Source organism: Diadema antillarum, unplaced genomic scaffold, assembly GCF_040938485.1.
Source record: "Diadema antillarum isolate AM-2024a unplaced genomic scaffold, OU_Dant_1.0 seq00002462_RagTag, whole genome shotgun sequence".
NCBI classification, from domain to species: Eukaryota; Metazoa; Echinodermata; class Echinoidea; order Diadematoida; family Diadematidae; genus Diadema; species Diadema antillarum.
This window is the reverse complement of record NW_027273069.1, coordinates 104,293-123,244: the sequence shown is the minus strand read 5'-3', so window position 1 is coordinate 123,244 and position 18,952 is coordinate 104,293. Positions and strand designations below refer to the sequence as shown.

The window sequence follows — 18,952 nt, the reverse complement described above, 5'->3', positions numbered from 1 at the left end:
AGAACACGAATTGATAACCTTAAACAACTTTTCCAGGTCATGTACATGTTCTATGCGTCGTCTATACGTTCGCAAGTGTACTGGTGTCGTTTGTATTTTGGAACACATCCAACTAATATAGTACTTAAACCGCATGTACTCACCCGCATATCCGGGACACGTATTTCCACATTTGTTACCGCAGTCTCTAGCACAGAGTGGTCGTTATGCTCTAGAGTTCATTCGTCTCACATCACGTACTGCCTTTGGCTATACAAAGTTAGCAATTGACAGAAAATTTCACACCCTCAGGAAATATTACAACCCGGATAAGATCGATAAAGAATCAACACGGTGCTCTATAGCTTTCACAGATTGCCTACTTTAACCGGTGTTAAAATTCTATACCCTTCCCAACTTGCATCACAGTTGGTAAAAGTTGACATCCGATCTCAAACTCCATTACTTTAACGTTTTGTCATCTGTGTTGAATCTCTTTGTCATTAAGCATGTTTCTACGTGTTAAAACTGTTATTGCCTTCTAAATAGTTTCCATAGAAAATCCATGATATAATAATTACACACATTTTTCCTTCTAGTCTAGGATTATGTGAGTGTGTGTCTGTGTGTCGGTGTAGAAATCAAATTTGACGTATAGAGACGATGCGTTTGCACGGGGACAAGAATTCTAATTATAACCCTTACAACCACAAGGCAGAAACCTTATGTCTTTTTTCAAGAGTAATTTCCATTTTATATTCGATCTGGTGTGTCCTTAAAGGCATAGCCAGTTTTCGATAGTTATATGCATTAAGGACATACCTGCCACCGGCTCTTTTGTATCTTAATTTGATTTGACTATTTTTAGCGGTCAGCCTAGTAGTTAGAGGGTCCGTTATGAAAGCCTCCAAGTCTGCCATTTGCCTCTCTTGGAAATATTTACCACCGTGCCTCCAAAATATCAAATTTATGAAGATACTCTGTTGAAGTTTGAAAAAGTGGACTGCAGTTCTGCATTGTGATACTTTGAGGGACAGGCTGCTGAGTTAAGTCAACAAAATAGTGTTCGTAACGATGAAAAAACGGCTGGTTTTTGTGTCCTGACTTGATTGTCGGTGAAAGGTCACATCCGATCGAGCTGCTCATAAGGTAGCGAACTCTTTTTTAGTGTTATATGTGGACAGATTGATGAGGAGTGGACATGAACAATATGTTCATAGATTTAGAGCGGCATTTATATTGTCATATACTTTTAGAAGCATTTTATATATTGATTAGCAACAACTACCGACAACTTTTAAAGAATGAACTATTCTTTAAGAGACGCGTTGTAAGTGTTTATTCAAGAATGAAGAGAAAAAGAGAAAAAGTCTCCTGTGAGTTTTAAAGCTGCAAATTGTTTATCAACACTCTATTATGATATAAGAAACTTCACAAGTTGGCAAACCAAGCTCGCTGGGCCATTTCAGTCGTCAATTTATTGCCTGGTTTTTGACTCGACAGGATATCTTTTGTTATCTGTTTCTAGGAAAAGACGAAAACGTCTACTCATTTTAACATGGTTTTGGAGCTATTTCTTGGCACCCAGTATAACTATCATCTTTATAATGGCCCCAAACGATTTGATGACCGTTTCTCACGCACTTTCTTGCAGAAAAGCTAAATGACTGAGGGTATAAGTTTATGTGACCTTTCTATTCAGAAAAGGTGCAGAAATCATCAATTCGGCTGACTTCGCTGGTGGTGGTGAAGCCTTCTGTGATTTGGACGCCGTTCAAAAACCAGGTCAGAGCAGCCGAGCCGTGGATGCTACTTCCGGAGCACACTGCCGTGACTTCACGGCCAGCCCGGAGAGGCGAGGGTACCTCGAGGTTCACTGTCATTGCAACTGGAACAAAGGAAACAATAACAGAAACAAGGGGATTCTATTCTGAGATCAGATTATAGCGAAATGGACACACTTAACACACGTAAATGCATATACAGGAAATGACAGATGATGGCTCCAGAGTAGCTTAAGAATCAGTACACAACAAAAGTTGTGAAAATATTTTCACGCTCAGTCTTGAATCATTACATCCCCTTTGCATCAAAAGCCCCCACCTGTCTCTTCGTTGTCTACAAAGATTTATATCAATGTACCAAAAATGATTGATGTCATCATATGAAATAATAACACGATTACAAGGGTGATACTCCTTACCACTGTGGTGAATATTCAAGAGAAGAGTCCCGACATGAACCAACACTCGGCTGTCAATCATTTTGATGAGATTCCTGGATAACATGAGAATGATGGATAAAGTAAAAGAAGACAGAATTTAATTGACCTGTAAGCTTCCATTATACCACGATACACCGTATTGAGAAAAGCATACTTACATAGAATATTAGTAAAATTGTGAATAATCTCATAAATAGCATAACAAAATGTTTTCAGGACACACAACCTCACTGTACCCAACGTTTATAGCATAAGTTAAGAAACCAGAGAAAATGAAAATCAACATTCTCAGTCTTGTAAACGTGTTGCTACTCACAATGTCACTATATGAAAATCATCAGAAGAAATTTGTTTCCAGACTTCCGGAGATGCTTGTCTATATGTCCTTTGACTGAAAGCTGGTTTCAATCCTAATTTACCATCTGGCCTCGAAACTTCCTTGTTTTTATTGAGTCACGGGTATAGGTATATGTGTATGTTAACTTGACAACTCACTTGATTTCAAAAGGAAATTCTTCCGCGCAACAGAATGAGTCACTTACATGTTCTGTCGCTATTCAATCTCACACGATGTCCACAATACACACTATGCTTGATTCCTTTGATTTTACTACAGAGTTCTGTATTTAATGCTTCTTTATCTTATACCTTTCCTGAGGTATATGTTTTTTTCTCATTTTGTGTTTTGACCACACAAATGTCAAGTACACATTTGTATGAACCATATGCTTTGCGTTCAAAAAATATGGGAACAAAATAACTAATTTTTCAATTCCGTACATCAATCTTTTTACTGAGAGAGCTTACTTTCATGTGCATTCTACTAACTTTATATCTCGTTTTTCGTTCGGAGAGTAATAGGCAATTTCAAGTAATATTCGGCAATGGTGGCATAATCACCGTAACTATTTTTAGTATATTTGTGACATAATCAGTCATATCGACTAATTTAGTTCTTACAATTTTTTTGGCAAAATAATTTGAAGGTATTCAGTGTTAATGACTCGTAGATAACCAAAAATATATTCTTGATACAAGCATTTAATGAATCTGACATGAATTCTATCTTATCAAAGTGCTGAAAGAAAAAAATGCTCCCGAGATGAATTAAGCGAACGTGACTTATTTAATACAATACAATACAATACAATGCAATACAATACAATACAATACAATACAATACAATACAATACAATACAATACAATATGTTATTGTACGAGGGCTGCATGCAAATCAAGCAATGCTTAAGCTGTAGCCCTTCTGCGTTTTGCATCACTGTTCTGTTGGACATTTATGTACAGGCAATGAAGAAATGTATTGCTGTATATTCTAAAGGTAATGAAAAAACTCATTTTGTTAGCAACTAATGTTCATGTATATCCATTTATATGTATGGTACCATTAATGTATATGATATATATGTTTATGTATCTGCATGAGCAATGATATAATGCAGGAACCAATAAAATCAAAATCAAATCAAATCAAATCAAATCAAATCAAGTGCAACAGCTGTTTGCATAGACCGTTTTCACCTTTACTATTGTATAGGCCTAGTATAAAGAAAGTTGATATGAGATTTTCAATCAGAAGCAACATTCATTTTTGATTCAGGAAAATAAGATATTACAAACAAATGGAAAAAGATCGATGATGAAAAAAAAGAAAGTGTGTTTTTTTTTTCTGGGTCGTTATACGAGAATTGAAAATTAAACATTGCGAGAATGGACGAATTCTCAAAATTCACTCATTCATTAAAATACCATCTCTACATTGACTAAAAGTTTGAAATATGACGTTGCTTTAAATATCAGAACTGGTTTGTGTTGCACCAGTACACTGAAGCTTAACCCCTGTAACTCGATATTGATTATCAGGTCATATCGCCCTATATATTCAGATTCTCACTTCCCGTTGCTCTTGTTTTCACTGCCTGGCAGACTATCGCAACTTTGTTGATTTTTGTAATCCTACATGTCCTCAATGAAAATAGTCTCGCTGTACTTACTCTATAGACATTTCGAGGTACTTTATGAATAGAATGGCACACCCAAGGAATATGTGCGTACATTATGTGCTTTGAATTTCACAGTGAGTCATAGCAATCATACACGCATATACAATACTTTGTATGGTGCGTTTGTCAATACACTCTCACACACACACGCACTGCGCAGTTGGAAGCCTGTAATAATTGCGAGCAGAAACAAAACAATTTTTATTAAGAACTTTCAATTCGTCGTTACAATCTAAATCACAGTTCCAATGCCATGTTAATCAATATTTTAAGTCAATCTCATTGAAACCTGCCAATAAGACTCTAGAAATTTGTGCTTATAAAATTTTAGGCAAACAAAATTTTCTAGTTTGCATGTGTAGTGACTTGATATCAGTATTTTCTTTAATTTCACTGGTGAAGCTTAAGGTATTCAATATATTATTATTAGGTGTGTCTTTAGAATCCCTTTTTCATTTTTAAAAACCTTGTCCACACTCTTCACTTTCAGCTCTAACAACTTTTGAAAGGATAGTGCTACTGCTTTGAAAGTTGGCATTAATTATGGACAGTATGTGTTAATGAGGCATGCTAAATTTAAGTTTAATCTGATAATCCCTTCATTGTTTTTACTCTGGGGGTTTACTTCCTGTTTTTCGTCCCATTCATCGCACAGCCAGCACGGTTTGGTAAAGATTAAGCGCTTGAATAGACACTGTACTTCAGAGCCTCTTTTCTCAGTTAACACTTTTCCTGACTTTGTGCTTTCTTTCCAATATTTAGATAGGTTAGGAGAGTCCATTTGATTTGAGTTACACATCATTTTAAAGCTTAAAGTCTGCTCTTTCAGAATATGGTCTTAACTAAAAATTCATGTCTGGCGACTTTTTGTTTGTTTTGAGGTGCAGGGTCACATATATTATTATCCAAATTGACACCTGAAAATGAAATTGGTAAACATTACGTCCTATATAATCTGAAAGCATTATAAGGCAACAAGGTAGATTTCTTCACAATGTTTACGTGTATTCCCTTTGAAGGCACATTTTAACATTGAAATGTAATTTCTTAATGTTAAAAAAGAATGAAGAGTTTTCGAAAATAATGATTATGTCATTTTGCCGTTATGTGTAAAATTACTTCCATTGACATCGGTCGAGATAATATGCTCATTTAGGCATAAACTAAGCTTTAACCAGGTTTCCACGCGATGTGTTGTACTATCATTATGTAAAACAAGCAAGAAAACATACAAAGAGATTAAACGTTGCCGGAAATGACAGCAGTCTTAACTCTCAACGAAAATATGTTTCTTTGAAGTCACGTTTACTTTGTCCTACTGCATCGACCACTAAACCAATTAATTTACCACATCTACACAATGACTCCACTACGGTTAAAATACTCATAATATTCATCGTCGTTAGTAATATTTTCAATAACACATTATATATATATATATATATATATATACATATATATATATATATATATATATATACACGTATACATTGAGTAAGCATGGTAATATTTAAACATATCAGTGATGTTTGGAGGAAATCAGGTAATACTTTCAAAAGGTGTGCGATTTTGAATTTCTGGGGTGGTATTCTGAGGTCGTAATTAAGTCTGTAATTAACTTTGTGATTAAGTCGTGAAGTTAATAGGCCCTTAATCAAGGGCAAAATCGGTATTCTGAGGACGTAATTAGGGTATGATTAAGTCCCCTATAATTATCTTAGGTCCCTCCCATCTAATTGCTATTCCATCCAATCAGACGCGTTGTTAGAAGCCAAAATGATGATTACAGGCGCAAATATGCCCTCAATGCGCGCTCCTCCACGCCCCCTATAATTACAACCCAAGAGCTCCGTGCGCACACTCCGGTATTTGATTACAACCCCTCACCTACGCACGCGAAGATCTCAACCTCTTTGCTCACATAAAATGACAAAGTTCCTCGAAGATCGGCTATATTTCTTTTTTTCTCTGAATTTTACGGATACCATGATAACAAGATTCAACCGCTCCTCGTTTACCGAAGACGATAAGCATCGTTGTGGCAGAGAAAACACGATGTAATGCATGATATCGGAGTAGTTAATGACACTCTTTGGTATCATTAAGTTTTCCATTAACTTTCATACTTAATTACACCCTCAGAATAGTGATTCGTAATTAACTCTGTGATTAAGTCCTCTCAGAGGTGCACGCGCATTGATACGCGCAAACGCGTAGGTCCTTCCCGCCAAAATGCTTGTTGCTATGGTAGTTAATATACCCCCTACTTAATCATGCTCTCAGAATACCAATTCGGTAATTAAGTGCTAATCAGACACTTAATAAGCTCTCAGAATACGGCCCCTGGGTAAGAAGACTCCAGCATTTCGTGACGTCACGTATAGAAAAACATTTGTATTTTGTTTCCTCTTTTACTGAATAATGATGTCAGCTTTTTTTCCAGTTTCATACTGTGATGGTCATTATAAGAGGTAACATAACCAGTAATTTGTCTGCAGCATTATAAATGCTTTATTTCTTTTCCTAATCTAAATTTGAGAAGAATGCGCTAGGGCTCCGAGTATTATTGTCTTTTCTTTTTCTTTTATTTCGTTTGGTTCTAAGTTTGTATCCTTATCTTGGTCTCCACACTCGATTTATACGGGGACCAACGCTTTACAAGCTTGCTTTTAATAAGCTTCCATCGTATGATTTTTCTCTGTATTTCTATTTAGATCTAAATTTTCATTTTGACCACCACGTTCTGTTTGTAATGTTCCATTGTGGATGCAAGCTGGATATCTCGAATTGTTCTACTTTGTTATATTAATATTTTTCACGGACAAATATGGAAATAACTTGATAAGGAATGAAATGAAATGAAATGAAATGAAGGGTAGAGGTATGTATAATGTGTCGGTTCCTCTTACGTAACACTTGAGTAGAGAATAGCTTTATTTTCAGATAATGTTTCTTGAGCAATGTCAGTGATACTATCGAAGAATATCAACTGTAAAATCAGATATCAAGCTTAAAGTTAAAAGGAAGTTGAGTAAGGACAAAAGAGTAACATTTCAACTGAAAGATATATTGATTGTTCAAGACTATAACAACATTAGCCTATAAACCCTTTAAAAAGTTTATCTCCGTACAGCCTAATCCCACAGGACAATGTACATGACACAGGACATCCACAATGCCCCCCTCCCTTCCCTCCCCCCTCTCTCTCTTTATATGTATATATGTATTATATTTATATATTTAAATCTTTGTATTTTCCTGTCTCTTTTGCAGCTGTACATCATAAGTGTTGTGAGTGTGTGATTATTAGGTGATCTGATCGTCGTAGGGATTTTATCTCATTTTTATTTCATCTCAACACAATGATCGCAATATTGAAAGCAACTTCCAACAATAATCTTTAAATGAACTTGCCTGGAACTAAGAAAGACTACCATTCAGTCTATATTCGTTATTCAATTCAATTCAATTCAATTCAATTCAATTTTCAATTCATTTATGGACATTATAACAGAAATCAAACAAGTTCTTTCACCTTGTAAACAATGTGCAAAACACAAACAATATACTGTACATGGTGATAACACAAAAATTATATGTAATGATAACTGGTCAAAATCGAAATCGAGATGGGTTTGATCAAAGAAAAGTATGACGGGACCTATACATTAAAGCAAGCTTGTTTGGCTGTAAGCCCCGAGTAATCAGTGTTTGTAAAAAAGAAACTGAGAACGGATGATAATAACGGATGATGATAATAATGGATGTATATTCATATTTCTACCACAGAAAATTTCACAGTAGTATTTATTTATTGTTCCGGTTGCTAAATGATATTATAATCAATTCATTATCGCCTAAAAAAATCCTTATTCGCCTAAATTTCCATAAGAATGTGCTGAAAGTCACTGTATTGTGAAGGACTTGGTGGAAGTGTACTAGTAATGTTTTGTGTAAATGTTGGACCAAATGCATACCATTTATAATCAACGGCATAGGGCACGGCTGTACCCTATACCGAAATTCCAACGCGATCACGTGATGCAATCTAACCAATTACAAGTCATAGTACTTCACCTAAACATACGTGTGTGTGTGTGTGTGTGTGTGTGTGTGTGTCGACTGGGTGAATGTGATAATATCAGATGAACATAATAATAAGTGAAATGATCCTTTTGAGGAAATTCTGACAAACTATTAAAAGAGCTATGAATTGTAAAATTTTCCCTGCTGCCAACGCTGCATTTAACTACAAAAGATAGTAACGGCATACACGGACAGTGTTATAAAAAAAACACAGAGAAGGAGCCACAATCAGCAAAATTGTATTATTATCTAAAAGACACATTCCTTCTTACTACTGCACTGATGGTAATGGACATGTAATATCCCCTGAAAGAGGCATCAAGTTTCTCATCAAGTCCTTTCTATTTTCTCAAAGAAAGAAATATAACACGTTTAATTCTTATTATACTTTCTTGATATCGTTTCTATGCATGACGTCACGAAATATTACAGTTTTCTCATCCCGTGATGGCGCCACCACCATAAACATCCACGTTAAATTTTTGAACGGATTGTCCTCACTCATATTGTAATCTTCTTATAATATTGGTGGGTATACACACACAAACACACACGCACATCTCTTCATCTTTCTGGCTTCTCATCTGAGAAGCTTCACAAAATACGTCGGATGGTGTTCTGTAATCGCCTGGCACACACCCCACAGATAGTATTACGATATTACTTCCCGATTCCCTTTCCATCTACTAAACCTGCAAAAAAATCACCACGTGAGTGGTTGTATCACGCAGCTGCATGTATTACGAGTGCATGCGAAGAGAATAGCATGCCAGGAATAATAATTATTGAAATAATAGACAAGGAATGCGCAGGTACTTCATACTAAAACCGTAATTGGGTTGTGGACTATTCAGCTGGTTATTATCCTTAATTCGGCATAAGGATTGCCAAATACCACAGGACTTGTTAGGTGACGGTGGATTCTTGATTTCCACTGAATTACAACCCTAGGAAAGCTTAGAGTTTGGTGAGGCTCGGGGATTTGAATTGAGTTGGTGTTTCTGAAGTGGTGAGTTTAATCTCTCGCAGACTTTGCTTCAGCAACGGTTTACACATTGATTGTGTATAGGCACCTGCATGCTTCTTTAAATAGCGCTTAATTTATAGACTATTAAAGCAAATAATGAACTTGACCTTGATTTTCCTTTCAAAAATAGCTCTACCTTATAATTGAAGCCTTTGACACTACAATACAGGCTGTTCACCTCTTGTCCCCTATACAAATGGAGCGTCTAGTTATTTCACTAAATAGTCAACTTACCAACGTCTATCCAAAAACAAAAGTTCCAAAAGATTAATAATCATAGTGAAAAACAAACGTAAAATATTAAGACAGAATATAGGAAAATCTATTCCTTACTAATACAGGGGTGGCAAATAGAAGGATATCAGTAACAAAGATTATATTCATACAGTATGATTATGGGAAGTCACGTGATGTCAGAGTAGCGGCACCGCATTTCAAGAAGCTCCCGGATTTTTGCAAGAAATTGGTGGAAATACGCAAACTTTCTCCATAACTACCAACAAAATGGACGTGAGAAAGAAGGACTATAACTTTCGTTCGAATACTGCAACGAAGAAGGTGTCATATTCGTCTAATTCGAAAAAGGAGACTGTTCAAGGTGTGGCTAGGAATGCTCCCATAAGTGGCGCCATATTACCTACAGTAGCAACGGGTGGCGCCTGCAGTCCTGTTAACACCTCCATAGCGTCCAGCGCCAGCGATATTTCACTGGTAGAGGTTAGCGGCCAGCCGGTTGCTGCCCCCATAGTCCCACCTGAACTTTCCGTGTTCATGCAGGAAATGAAGAACATGTTTACGAACTTTACCACCCAGGTGAATACCAAATTAGACTCAGTGGTGAACGAAATTACAAACCTGAAAACTGAGCTTAAAAACACCAAGAAGACTATCTGCGACTTGGAAACTGGACTGACTCACACGTCTGATCGTCTAGACGCCGTTGAGAACGACGCCATTCCAAAAATGCGGTCCTACATTGACAGTAAAATTGCTGAACTGGATGATAAACTTACCTTACTGCGAGATCCACGATAGGAAGCAAAATCTTCTTATCTACGGAGTGCCATCAAAGCCAAACGAAAACATCCTTGAATCTGTGAACGAGATCTTCTGTAACTTCCTGGATATCACCGAACAGGATGCTGCCCGGATTCCTCTCGTGGCTGCTCACCGGCTGCAACAACCCCAGCGAAGCTCTACCAGGAGCACCTCGGAACCCCAGCCGCCCGCTATCATTGTGCGCTTTGCCCGGATGAGCGACAGAGATAAGCTTCTCCACGCCTATGAGCACAGGTCCCGTCAACCGCGTCAACCGCGTCGTCAGCCGACTCCTCCGGGAAGTGACCCGGTCCAACCCACCTCTGCCCTCGACAGAGTCTCGATCCGCACGGACTTGCCTCCGAAAATGAAGCGTGAGAGAGGCAGACTTGCATCACTGGCGTACAATCTTCGGAAAAGCCAAAATCTTTCGACGAGGATCAAGATAGCTGGTACGCGAGTTCTTCTTCAAACAAGGAAAAACATGAGGAATGGAGGAATGCCTGAGCGCTGGTCAAACTATACGGAGTGATTATCCACGTAATGTATCCATCATTTTTTCACTTTTCGACAAAACAATTCCTACTGTGTATCTTAAGTTCGTTTGCCATGATAAAAAAAAGAAATAATCATACATATACTTATTATATAAGTTCCTGTTCATGTCAAACTGAAACAGATAGGCATATCGTTTCACTCTTCTCCTGACCCATCGATATGTCAAAATTATCCAATTATACATTATGAAAAAAAAAATTTGTCATGCTGCGATATCACATAATACTTAATATACGTTGGTTGTACTTTGTGTTGAAATTACTGACCCAGATCTCATCGAGAATACAACTTGTGTTAGAACTATTGACCCAGTTTCCATTGAGGTTCTTGGGATTGTTTAATTCAGATGTTTTGATACGATGTGAAACAAGCTCCCCCGGTTTATTTTATGTGGGAAGTCTTGTTGTTTGATTGTAATATGACATTGACCAAATTCTCAAGACATCTAAAGAAATTGTTGTGAAATTGAATTTATTCCAGTCAAAAGGTTTTGACGCAAGTTGTCGTATTCTTAGAGGCAGCACAACCAGTGTAGCCAAACAGACTCATTGTGATGGGCATATTTCACAGCATTGTTTCTTTTGATAATTTAATTGGGCTTATCATCCAAAGGTACCACTTTACTTTCATTCTCGATGAGATCTAACAACAATCCTCAATCATGCTGCAATGATAGAGCTCATTTTAGTTTGTATGAGCTCAGTCCTCAATTCTTTGACCGGTGAATGTAATGAGTTGAAGTTTGAAGGACATAAAGCTTTTGTTGCTGGTGTTTCAGATAAGAATATTGTACTCATTCTATACACCTTTGATCCACGACATGTATACTTTTATACTTTTGTCCAAACACTGATCTTGATTTCACCTGTCACGATGCAAAGTTGATTCCCAATCGCTCTGTCCTGGATACTGATAGCATGATTTTGTATATTCTTTTTTTTTCTTTAATACATAGACTAACTCCGTCTATAATGTAGATACAACATGTTTCGATCATTTTTCGTGCATCACTAGAAAACTGAGTAAAACTGGTCATAGAATCATCATGAGGTAATTGCTTTACTCTTGATGATGTTTGTTTGTTTGCTTTTGGCTGGGTGCTAGTAAACAATTTTGACACGAACTTTTAGTGAGGATAAGGATATGGGGGGGGGGGATGGTCCGACATAGATTGCATGGAGGAGACAGATGGAAATAGTTTTGACCCTGTGCGGACCCACATTCATGTCCTTTTTTCATGCTTGGCTCAGGTTATCAACCTCACTTACCTGATTTCGTTACGTAAGAAGATTTCTGTACAACGCAATTGTACATAGTCAACCCGCAGGAAAAAAAAAACAAACAAACCTATCGATTACGTAAGAGCAGTGACTCACTGCGCTCGTGCGTTCAATAGCATTAGCGTATCGTTATCATTTTATAGACATAATTTTCATAAGAATGAGAGTAGTTGTACGCATTCCAAATGCCACGTTAATTGGCTGCGGCATTGTCCACTTCAAATGCAGAATACGTATTGCAGATGTCTGTAGGTGAGAGTTCATGACTTACCCTATAGATGTCATCCTTGTAGCGTCCTTCATGATGGAAATTGGGTGAGGAACGCCAGTCACTATGGTCACATGTGTTGCTCCTTTTGTTCTTATTTTTGTTTCATCACGAGTTTGCACCATTGGTTTGGCAGTCTTGGGCTGCTCGAAGTTTACTAAATTTGGTTCTTAAGATGTCGAGATGTTGGCAAGTCTCGCTAGTCACTCAATCTCTGGATTTTAATTTTGTTTTGATTTCTACTTTATAAGTGAGATTCAATGAAATACTCTAATGTTAACTATATACAAGTTAGGCACCTTGATAGGTGGTAATACTCTTGACAATTTATAAGACGATTTGTGTTTATTTGGCTCAAACAGAATCATTGACTCAGTTTTATCGAGGCTCTATGGACTCTCCAATTCAGCTGTTTTGATATTATGAAACAAGCTCCCTTATTTTGATTAGGAAGTGTTGTTGTATAATTGTAATTTGGTCTGATTCGACTTCTTAAAGCATGATAAAAAGTTGTTGCAAAATCATATTTATTCCAGTCAAAAGCTTGTTGACACAAATTGTTCTATTCAAATATCCGTATTGCCAAACAGACTCATTTATGTGATGCGCTTATCCCACAGCGTGATTTCTTTAGATAATTTCAATGGGCTTAATGTCCAAAGGTACCACTTCATTTTTATTTTCGATGAGATCAAACAATAATCCTCATATTATGCCGCGATGATACGGCTTATTCTAGTATGCATAATCTCAGCCCTGAATGCAATAACTTTCTGAGTTTGAAGCACACGAAAATTTTGTTGTTCTTTTTCTTGTTGTTTTCTCACAGATGCGAATATTGTACTCATTTTATACACCTTGCACCTATAGTTTCATACTAAATTGTCCAAACCCTGATTTTGATTTTGTCTGTCACGGTGCAAAGTTAATTCGCATCATTGCTCTGTCCATAATGATTACAGGATGATTCTGTAATCCTTTTGCTTAAATAGACCAACTTTATTTTTTAGAGCCTATCATAGATATTATGTCATTTACAGACATTTCGAATATTCTTGTGTGTTGTGTTTGAAAAACTGAGCGAAACTGGTATTACAATCATTATGAAGCAATTGCCCTATTGCTGTTGTTGCTTTTGCTAGCTGTGAGCTAGTATACTATTGTAATACAATGTTCTATAGGATGAGGATGGGGGGGGGGGGTAGCCTGACATAGTTTCTGTGGTGGAAACAGATGGAAATAACTTTGGCTCTACGCGGGAACCATGTTCATGCCTTCTTCTGTTATTTTTCCATTCATTGTACATTGTTTGCTCAGGGTATCAACCCTGCTTGCCTGATTTCTACGCGGGAACCATGTTCATGCCTTCTTCTGTTATTTTTCCATTCATTGTATAATACATTGTTTGTTCAGGGTTCCAACCCTGCTTGGCTGATTTCTTTATGTAAAAAGATTTCGGTTTAACCCAATTTATATAGGCAACTGAGAGAATTTGTTTTGATTACGTAAGAGCAATGACACACTGCACTTGTACGTGCAGTGGCAATAGCGTACCATTATCATTATCCTGTAGTCGTGATTTTTATAAGAATGTGAATAGTTGACCGCATTTAAAACGTTATCCAACCAGACTGCATTTTCCCCATTATACATTTAACGCATAATAATGCATGCCGAAGTCTGTATAGACAAGGGTTTGACTTACCCCAGCATCCCAGTATAAAATCCTTCATGATAGAAATTTTGGCGAGGATCTCAAGTCACCGTGGTCACATGCAATGTTCCTTTTAGATTTTTTTTTTTGTTTCACCATGATTTCGTGCCATTGAGTTGAGGGGTCTCAGGCTACCCGAAGCTCACTAAAACCTGGTTTTTATCACGTTGTCAAGTCTCGCCATGGTGTCACTCAACCTCACTCTGAATTTTATTTTGTTCTGTTTTGTTTTGATAGATAAACCTTTGCGGTATTTTGATGCCCCCAATCTCAGTATAAAGATCCATAATATTTGTTTTGCATAGGATTTTTCCCTTCAATATTGTATCAAACTTTGTCAATTTTCACAAGAATAATATAACATCCCTTTTATAATCTGATACTGTGTAATAATGTATATCTCATTCATATCGTTAAAAAAAAAGTATGATTAATCTTACGCTTCTTATTGATTGCAGCATGATTAATGTCTGCATTTTCTTTAAGTTGCTCTTTTTAGTGCTGCTATATTTTCATCGTTCACTTCCGTCATTCTTGATTATCTTATATTTCCTCACATACTTTTCGCCAAGACAAAACGTAGGGAGCTTCTACTGTTTTTTTTTCCTCTGTTCATATGCCCTGTACTGATTCTGCTGAATTCCGTTTGCAGACCTTGTCATTTAGTGTGTACGCTTTCTACTTGTGTTGTTTATCTTGTTCTTCTGTATTCTTTGATTGTGTCGCTTGAACTCTATGTTAATATGTTTTTGCCTACACGCTGTACTATCCCCGAACTCGAAATTGTTTGTGATTCATTTACGTTCACACATATTATTCTTTTGCAACCTTGCCAGTTGACATGCCTTCATATACTTTATGTTCTGCGTTATGGCTAATCGACTTAACGCAGCATTTGACTCCCTTGATGACGATGAACTCTTTGATTTGTTTAGACGCTCGCCTACAGAATCAACAAGTCAATTCAATTCACGTTCTTCTGCACTTTATGAAAACCTCGTTGCCAATAATGTTAATTTTTTTTCTAATGATTTGTTTGATGATTTTGACTTTGAACATGATTCCACTTTAATCGCCTCCAAATATGTTACGGTTGATCAATTTAAAGATTTTGTGAAAGATTTTTCAGAAAGTATATTTTCTATAGTACATTTGAATATTAGGAGTATGAATAAGCATTTTGATGAATTACAGGTATTGTTAGATAATCAAAATAAACAACAAATATCTGTAATAGGTTTAAGTGAAACATGGTTATCATCTGATATCAATTTACCGTATGCATTGAATGGTTATGATTTGATTGTAAACAATAGAGTGAATAGGACCGGCGGCGGGGTTGCGATTTATTTATCCAATGACCTTGAGTTTGATACTTGTGATGATTTGAATATAATGAATGATATAATAGAGTCTTTGTTTGTTGAAATTTCCCTCCCTCAAAGTAAAAATATTATAGTTGGCGTTGTTTATAGACCCCCAAACTCCAGTTCTAAAGATTTTTTAGATAGTATGACGAATTTATTAAAAAGCCCTCGTTTTGTTAATAAATGTATTTATATAATGGGTGATTTTAATATTGATTTGATTAAGAGTGATGATAATACGTCACAAGAATTTCTTGAATTATTTTTGTCATCCTCTTTTTTGCCATTAATTTCCAAACCTACACGTGTTACAAATCATTCTGCCACCCTCCTTGATATTTTCACTAATTCTTTACAAGTTTTGAATTCTTCTATAATTTTATCCGATATGACCGATCACTTTCCAATTATAACATGCTGTGACCTTAAACATTCGGTTAATAAGTCTTATTTTCCTTCATTTAAACGTAGAGCCACACCAGAAAATTTAGCTAGTCTTGACGCTTGTTTAGACAGGGTTGATTGGTCAAGTGTTTGTGATACTGATGATGTTAATGTATCATTTGATAATTTTATGGAGATAATCAATAAGCATTTAGATGATTATATTCCTAAACTGAAAGATAAGTCAGTAAATTATAAAACAACACCTAAACTTCCATGGATTTCGAAATCTCTCCTCCGTTCAATTAACAGAAAAAATAGGTTGTATTATAAATTCAAAATGAAAAAAACTGAGGAGTCAAAAAGGTCATACGATCTGAAAAGCGGAAATATTATACCATTCAGATAGAAAAATATAAACATGATGTGAAGAATACATGGAAGATATTAAAGCAGGCCATGAATATATCAAAAAAGAAATTGAATATTACAAAAATAAGATTTGATAATAAAGTTGTAGAAGATCCTGGTAATATAGCAAATATTTTTAATTCTTATTTTTCAATGATTGGAGAGAATCTGGCAAAAGAAGTATCGCAGTCCGATACGCATTTTGCAAAATTTTTAGGTCAATCCAATCCCAGTTCTATTTTCTTAGCTCCAACTACGAAATATGAAATAATAGACATTGTTACTGCAATGAATGATAAACGAAGTGCCGGTTATGATGATATAAGTAATTTTATTATAAAGGGAATTATATTTTCTATTGCTGACCCACTTTCTCATATTTTCAATAAATCCATATTACATGGTGTTTTTCCTGATTGTATGAAAATTGCTAAGGTGTGTCCTTTATTCAAAAAAGGAGACAGTTTTGATATAAGTAATTATAGACCTATTTCTCTACTTTCATCCCTATCTAAGGTTTTGGAAAAATTGATATTTACAAGAACGATTAAATTTCTCAATTATTATAATGTTTTTACGAATTCTCAATTTGGGTTTCGTCAGAAACACAGCACCATTCATGCTCTTTTGAAGTTTATTGATAACGCCGCACGTACTATAGATGACCATTCTCATCTTGTTGGTATCTTCCTGGACTTCTCCAAGGCCTTCGACACAATTAATCACGAAATTTTACTTCATAAATTGTCTCATTATGGTATACGAGGGAAGGCCTTGGAGTGGTTCAGGAGTTACCTGCAAAACCGAAAACAATATGTATCTTTGAACGAGCACAGCTCTAGTCTTGAAGTTATTAAATGTGGCGTCCCTCAGGGAAGTATATTAGGACCTTTACTTTTCATCATTTACATAAATGATTTTTGTAGATCATCCGATATACTTTCTTTTATACTTTTTGCCGATGATTCAAATATTTTCTTCTCCCACCAAAATCCAATCACTCTTGTCGATACTGTTAATTCTGAATTGAAAAAAGTGACTCAATGGATAAGAGCCAATAAATTATCACTGAATCTTCAGAAAACTAACTACATGTTATTCAGTAAGTCTATAGAAGTTTTACGCACAGATATCATCTTTGATGACGTTCATTTAGAGCGTGTATCACATACAAAGTTTCTCGGTATTACAGTAGACGATAAACTTTCGTGGAAGCCTCATATTATTAATATTAGTAAAATAATTTCGCGTAATATTGGTATTATTAATAGACTTAAATCTCATATCCCGTTGTCTTCTTTGCTGACGTTGTATTTTTCATTGATATTACCTTATTTAAATTATGGAATTTTAGCATGGGGCAGTGCCCATCAAACTTTATTAGATAGATTATTGTTATTACAAAAAAAGGCACTTCGTATCATTTGTGGCGTTTCTCCATGTTCCCATGCAGATCCATTATTTGTTAGATATAAGATTTTAAAAATCAAAGACTTGTTTTTCTTTCAGCTGGGTCAGTTTATGTTTAATTATAACACAAATGCACTTCCTAGCATTTTTGATTCAATGTTTCCACGAAATCAATCTTTTCATAATTATCCCACCAGGCGATCAAATGAGTTTCATTTACCCCTTCTGAGAACGTTATTGGCTCAAAATACATTTATATACAGTGGCCCTAGATTTTGGAATTCTTTAAGTTGTGATATAAAAAATTCTTTATCCTTGAATTCGTTTAAGCGTAAGTTAAAAATTTTTTTGTTGAACTCATATTAAGCTATATATGATTCATTACCTAGCTGGTCTTTACAGCCTAAGGGTTCATCGTCAATCATTGATTTCATCATTGTGTATTTTTTACATTATCTTATTTGTATAAACTTTGTTCGGCTGATCGAGCTGAAACACCTCAATTCCCTCTTCTGATCCAGATGTACAGCACCTCAATTCCATCTTCTGATCCCGATGTTCAGCGTGTTGGCTTTTCCTTTCACTTCCTTTTTCTTTCTCTCCTTTCTTTCCATTGTTCTTTTGTGTTTTATTACTGTCATGGTATACCCTACTGTAAAGTCATGTAAAGTCGTTGTGTTTCTACTGTCTTGTTCTGTCCTGTCTTGTTCTCTCCTGTCTTTGTAAAAAAAAAGTTCAATGTATTCATAAGAATCCTTTGAGTGGTTCACAATTTACAAGCATGCTTTTCAGTGAACCTCTCAGTTCTTTCTTTCTTTTTTTTCCCCTCCAAACATAACTTTGTATTTTGCCGATATGCATGTATAATTTCATATTTGTTAAACATTATCTACCATGTAAAGTCGAATACATGTCTATGTTATATCTTCTGATTCATTTCGTATTATGTTTGACGAAAAAGAAAGAAGGAATGAAATAAATGAAATGAAATGAAATTAGTATTCAACTTATTAAAAAAAGTATGTCATGCATGTGACAACATGTTGTGTACACGAATGTATATGAAATATAATTTATGTACATCATATATGCCTTACAAGGATTATGGATTATGGATTCATGAATATTCACGAAAATATTCATTAATCCGTAATGTAAAGTTGCCCTTGGTGTTACCATTTTTCTCTC

The 18,952-nt window shown here is 35.8% G+C and overlaps 1 long non-coding RNA gene across 1 annotated transcript; it reads right to left on the bottom strand.

The window, feature by feature from the left end:
• Positions 1–1,443: 1,443 nt before the first annotated feature.
• Positions 1,444–2,636, bottom strand: LOC139714834 (uncharacterized). Its single transcript, XR_011709760.1, has 3 exons — positions 2,520–2,636; positions 2,183–2,256; positions 1,444–1,867 (listed from the first exon to the last, which is right to left on the bottom strand). It is a non-coding gene; the product is annotated as an uncharacterized lncRNA (long non-coding RNA).
• Between the last annotated feature and the right edge of the window lie 16,316 nt (positions 2,637–18,952).